Raw genomic sequence first — 6,211 nt, 5'->3', positions numbered from 1 at the left:
ACTCTTAGCCCTATAGACCATAGACTAACGGCGCGGTAGAGGCGGCAAACAAGAATGTTGTCACGATTCTCAAGAAAATGATTGACAACTACAGAGATTAGCCAAGCAAAATACCCTTTGCCTTATGGGGGTATCGTACATCTGTCAGGACGCCCACTGGGGCTACTCCTTTCTATTTGACCTACGGCATGGAAGCCGTACAACCAGTCGAGCTAGAAATACCATCCCTGCGTATTCTACTAGAAAGTCAAATCCCGGAGGCCGATTGGAAGAGGGATAGATATGAAGAACTCATCCTCCTGGATGAACGTAGGCTTCGTGCCTTACATAATGTCCAAACGTATCAAGCACGTATCAAACGAGCTTTCAACAAAAGGGTTAGGCCAAGAAACATCAAAGAAGGAGACTTAGTACTCAAATCGGTTAGAGCTCTTTTACCCGTTGGACCAGCGGGAAAATTCAAACCTAATTGGGCCGGACCATTTCTAGTCAAATCCATACTCCCAGGGGGTGCGGTTAGAATCACAGACCTAGATGGGAATGAGTTTTCAAACCCCACAAACCTTGACTAACTGAAACGGTACTATGCTTAGAATAGGACCAAAAACGCGCCTCGCGTAAACCCACGTGTCGCTCTTGTGGCACTAAATAAACGGCCCCTGGCCAAGCTGAAATAAGCTAAATGTCACTGTGCTCTTGCATTTTGACGAAATTGTCATACTCATATCATCAAATAAACTAAATTCGCACCTCCAGAGTAAGCAAAAGCTCATGCTTATTTTCTATGTTCATTACAAGCTCTTGCTTCGAACAATTATTCTTTTACATTTACTCGAACTACGCGCAAGGGTTTGATTTCGCTTTTTAAGTGAATACGTAGGCAATCCTTCACGGGATTCAACCCATTATATCTAAAATGTAAATAGAAGGACATTTGCATTGCATTTGAAATTCGACAAGAATAATAAGTAGAAAATCCCAACGGTTTCATAACCATTTAACCTTTTATTTCATTCGCTTCCTAAATAATAATAGTACGTTACATAATAAAATAGAATAGGCTAGGATTCTAAAAATCCCTCCCTTTTATTACAACAACAATAATAATAATAATCAAATAATAAATAAAGACTCGGGCTATTCCTCCATCTTCCCCTTGCCCTTGTCATTCTTGTCATATTTCTTGTCACGACCTCGAGCTGGGCGCTCTTGCACCACTTCAAACCTGATCACCAACGGTCTTTCTCGAGGCCTGACTCTTCCATTCTTGCCAACCACCATTTCTGCAACAGGAGTAGTCTTTGATTTCTTTGAAGGATGAATGACTTGAAACCCGACTTCTTCTTCTCCCTCTGTCAGATGCTTCTCCTTCTCTTTCTCTCCCTCGCGCACCTTGTAGTCAACAGGCTCGCGTTTCCTCAGTCTCTCGCGCTCTTCCGGAGTTGCAGCCTTTCTCCACCTCAGATAGGAATCCGACACCCACAAAGCATTGGCGGAGAAGTTCAAGAACCACATGTTTCTTTGGGCCCATTTAATAGCCCACTCCCTTCGGCTCTCGGTAGTAAGTGCCATAGCGATCATGCGGGACGGTGTCAAGCCTAGGGATCGTCTGCTTCAACCCAACTTGCCTCATCGGTCTTTCCGAGAAAGATGCATACCATAAACTCCAATCCCGGAATGCGCACGGACCTAGTGGGATCCAAAGAAGATACTCCAAAGGATGACTTGAGGTGCCACCACGGTACAACCCACCTAATCAACGGACCATCATCATTCTTCAGCTTGTTCTTCCAATAATCACAGACCCGAGTGAAGTCCACCATGTACAACCGCGTCCTCATCGCAATCGAACGGGAATGATAGGAAAGTGCATGAACTGGGGGCTCGATCAATCGGAGCCGTTCCATAAGCCAAACCTACCAAAAGCAGGTATTAGACGTCAAAAAAAAAAAAAAAACAAAAAAAAAACAAAAACGAAAAAAAAAAAAAAAAAAAAAAAAAAAAAAAAAAAAAAAAAAAAAAAAAGATGTCTTTTACCCGCAAAATGACGGACTCCCAAGAACGGCAGATCGCGGTTGGATTTCCTATTATCCAAACCCAAAATAATCTCTCCTAAGCATAAGCAAGCTGGGCTCCTGCGCAGCTCCATTTGCTCAATAAGGCCCAAAAGACGGGGATCACCTCTCAAGTCTTCATCAACGTGCAACAAACAAAAGCCAAATGCTCTCCTCCTAGCAACATGAGAAACAGTAGGGTCGGCCCTGTTGATGAATCGGTCTACAAAGTCCAACATTCTCACGCCTTTCGGAGTAACTAGACGATCCACCTCAAGTCTGGTCAGTCCGAGCAAGTCTCTGAATTTGCTCTTATACCCTTGTGAAGTGGAAGGAATGGCAGGTAAATGTTCGGGGTCCCACCCACCAATAGCAGCTATTTCTTCAGGAAAAGGGCAAATGTCACCTCCTGGGAACGCGAAAACATGATAATTCGGGTCCCAATAGTCAAGGCAAGCATCCAAGAACGGTTTTACAACCTTAATGAGTTTCAAACTCAATAAAGACCCCAAGGTTATAAGCACCCATGTCATGCTTCTCCATATTTGAAAATTCATTGGTCCATTCCTTCAAGCGGATCTCCAAAGCATTCATGATGACAATTTTCTTTTGAAGATTTATTTTGGGAGTTTTATGTGAATAGACGAAGAAGAGACGGAAGATTTATGTGAATTAAAGCTCCATCGACGCTTCTATTTATACTAATTGCTGTTTCCAAAAATCCGCCAGAACGGACCACTTGGAACAGGCGCAGCACCTGCTGCGCCTCTTCAAAGGGACGCAGCTCATGCTGCGCCTCTTCCCCAGTCTCACTTCTGTGATTTCCGCATTGGATCTTTCCTAATTCTATAACGCATAATTTCCTATTCCTGCGGGGTTTTATTTTGGTAAATACGAGAAGATTACCATGTTTCAGGTTTCCTAAATTCGCGGGCACGCATTTCGAGACGACATCGACACCTTCTCCATTTCAGCACACTTAATTCCTTTCCTTTTTAGGAAATAATTCTCATTTTCTTTTTTTAGGAAATAACTTTCATTTTCTTTTTTGGGAAATAATTTTCTTTTGTTTTCATTTTTTCAGCATTTCATTTCTACATTTTCTAACTTATAGATTTATCCTTTTTCTTTTTTTTAGGGGGTAACCCTCCCTACCGTCCGGTCATTTCCGGCAAAATTTTTGCATTTTTGCATTCTTTTGAGTCTCATTTTGCGCTAATTAAGGCCATATGTATATAAAAATGTATTCTTTGCGTGATTTCTACGTAAATTTCGGCAGCATGACGGCGTAAACCGTTGTCTACCAAACCTGTTCAAGAACTAACCTGCAGATACAAGCAACACAACCCAGCAGCAAAAGCACTCAGGCCATCGTATATACACCAAACAGAGCAAATGTACAAGCAAACTGGGGGCTTGCGCCCCAAACAAAGTCCAAAAATGTTCAAAATCAGATGTCCAAATGTACAAGTCTACAAAACTACACAAAACTACTGCTGGGCGCCCTCCAACTCGGCAACTCTCGCCACAAGAGCAGCGATCTCGGCGTCCCGAACCTCGAGCTCCCTCAACAAGCGAGTGTCTCTCTCCCCCGAGATCGGGTCAACTCTCGCTCCAGCTCGCGGTCACCCTGTAAACAGCAATAAATTGGCTCATGTCAATCGATGCAAGCAAAATTGAAAATAGAAAAATCAAAAAATCAAAAAAAAGAGAGAAATGGGTGTAAGGTTCATACCTGACGACCTCGACCATCGACGAGTGCCTCGATGGCAGTAGCTCGCAGCCGGTTGGCCACCCTCCATAGTGCCACGAACCGGGACGGCGCGGCCTGCATTTTCAAAGGAAATTCTCAGCAAATTGAACAAGCTCAATCAAATGTGTTCCTACACGAAAGTTATACAAGTTAGAGGCTCACCCTCCGAATTAGATGCTGCCAGTCGTCTAGGCCAGCATCCGCCACAGCTACGTCAAAGTCACGCAGCTCGGAGATCGTCGTCCTCCCGGTCGCGTCAGTGTATTCAAGTGACTCAGGGTACTCTGGGGGCTCGATGCCCGCCGCCTCGACCTCCTGCAAAGACAAATAGCTCTCTGTAAACCGATGATCTTTCGTCGTAATTCTCAAAATCAAATCAAGAAAAAGTAGAAGATATTCACCACTACCGGCCAGTACGCCAACCTCCCGTAAAGGAACGCCGAGTAGTCCTCGCCAGGGGGAAGAAGGTCGTCGCCACTGGCACCAGCCAAGTCCGCCTCCCTCTCAGCCTCAGAAGGCTCCCTAAACATCGTCCTGGGAGGATCGACGGGAACCGTCAACGCATCCCGAGAGCACCGACGAGCCAAACGCTCGCCCAAGTACCACACAGACCCATCGACGTCCTCAACACAGCGAGTCGGCTCGGGCTCCTAGGTCGAAGGACCTCAGCGACAAAAGGAGGCGCTCCAGCGTACTCTGCCCAAGGTCTGGGCACCCACTATGACAAGATAAGGCAAAGATCATTCCTATGATCAAGTAAAGGCAAAGTATAAGAAGTATAAGTGAATACGAATGGGATACTCACGCTGCTCAGCTGAAGGGCGTTCACGTCCCGCCGGTAGACATTGTGAGAAGAACGCTTGCTCTTCGTCCGGCACATCACCCAATCCCTCACCACAGGATAGGCCCTCTCCAGCGGCTCCGTCCTCTTGGGCGTGAGACTCGGGAAGTAGGAGTACACCCACGTCTGTAAAGCAGAATAATCAATGACGATCTTTCATGGTTTGATAAAGAAAGGAATTTACTTTGGTCTAAAGGAAGGTTCATACCTCCAAAGCGAGTCCAGTCCGACAAAGACTGGAGAAGTCCCCTTCTCCATCAACTCCGGACGAACCATGGCCCTCATAAAGCGGATGAGGACCGCAAAACCAGCAGATGACCCGGTCCCGCGCCTAGGGAACTCAGTCGAAAAGAAAGGGAAGAAGCTTCGTCGACACCTCTCGCCCTTGTCTCCGAGGTAAATCGAAGACAAACCACCAAAGCCACGGACGAGCCCTCTGCTCACCAGACAGGGAGGAGGAGCCGTCTCCCTCCCGTCAATCGTCACCGCCGGGGGTCTTCCCCGCAAAGTAGTCTCGAACGTAAGAACTGGTACCAAACCCGCATCGTAGAATAGCCTTCGGCGACAAGTTCCACCCGATCAATCTCCTCGCCTCGGCCGAGTCCGCCCTCATGGCGCCTCTCGGCCACACCATCTCCTCGGTCCCACACGGCAAACCAGAAATCATGCCGTAATCCTCCAAAGTGACTCCCACCTCACCAAAAGGCATGTGAAATGTGGAAGTCGTATCCCAGAATCGGTCCAAGAAAGCACGGACCAGGCTAAGGTTAGCCCGCAACTTCCTCTTCACGATATCCCTCCAGACCTGAACCAGAGGACCGAACGCTCCACGCTCGATCATGGCCCTCTCCTCCGCCGACAGCCGCTCGTAGTGCTCCATCGCCGTCGTGTACCCCGAGAACGACCTGATGTTCCCAGCCTCCTATTATGATTTGAAACAAAGCTATCTTTAGTTTTGAATGAAATTTGAAAGAAATTTGGACGAAAAGAATGAAAAACGATGAGTAGTGAGTAGTGAATTCCTATTTACCAAGCTCTTCACCGTCCTGTAGGACAGGTGACCCTTTGCAGCCCACACGAGGTGCCTACTCTCCCAGGTCTCAGCCCACGCAGGAGCTCCCCTTAGCTGACGACCTCCTCGCCCGACGTTGGCTCGTCTCGGGATCTCCTCCTCCTCGACGGCCTCCTTCTCGTGAAACTCAGCAGCCATCACCGCAGCGGTGAAGGCCTGCTCTAAAGCCTCCTCAACAGTAGCGGCGTCTATCTCCATGGGAGCTCTCCCAGAAGTAGAAGCCTCATCACCTGCAACGTTAAAGCAAATTCAGGCCGCGTCACATGACGACAAGCCTTTGTTAAGGAGTTTTCGAGCCTTCAAAGCCCTGAAATTGCTCTTCCCTTGCCATCCTTGGCCATATTCCCATAAACCCGATCACTCATGTGATAAATTGGGTCAAGTCAAGTCTAATTCAAAGCCTAGTTCCGGGTTCAAGTCGAAAATTCGGCAGCATTTCGCTATAACGGCGATTATGCCCTAGAAAGGTGTCCTGAAAAAGTTGTCACAAA

Source organism: Silene latifolia, chromosome 3 (assembly GCF_048544455.1).
Source record: "Silene latifolia isolate original U9 population chromosome 3, ASM4854445v1, whole genome shotgun sequence".
NCBI lineage: Eukaryota > Viridiplantae > Streptophyta > Magnoliopsida > Caryophyllales > Caryophyllaceae > Silene > Silene latifolia.
Note: the sequence above shows the minus strand (reverse complement) of the source record.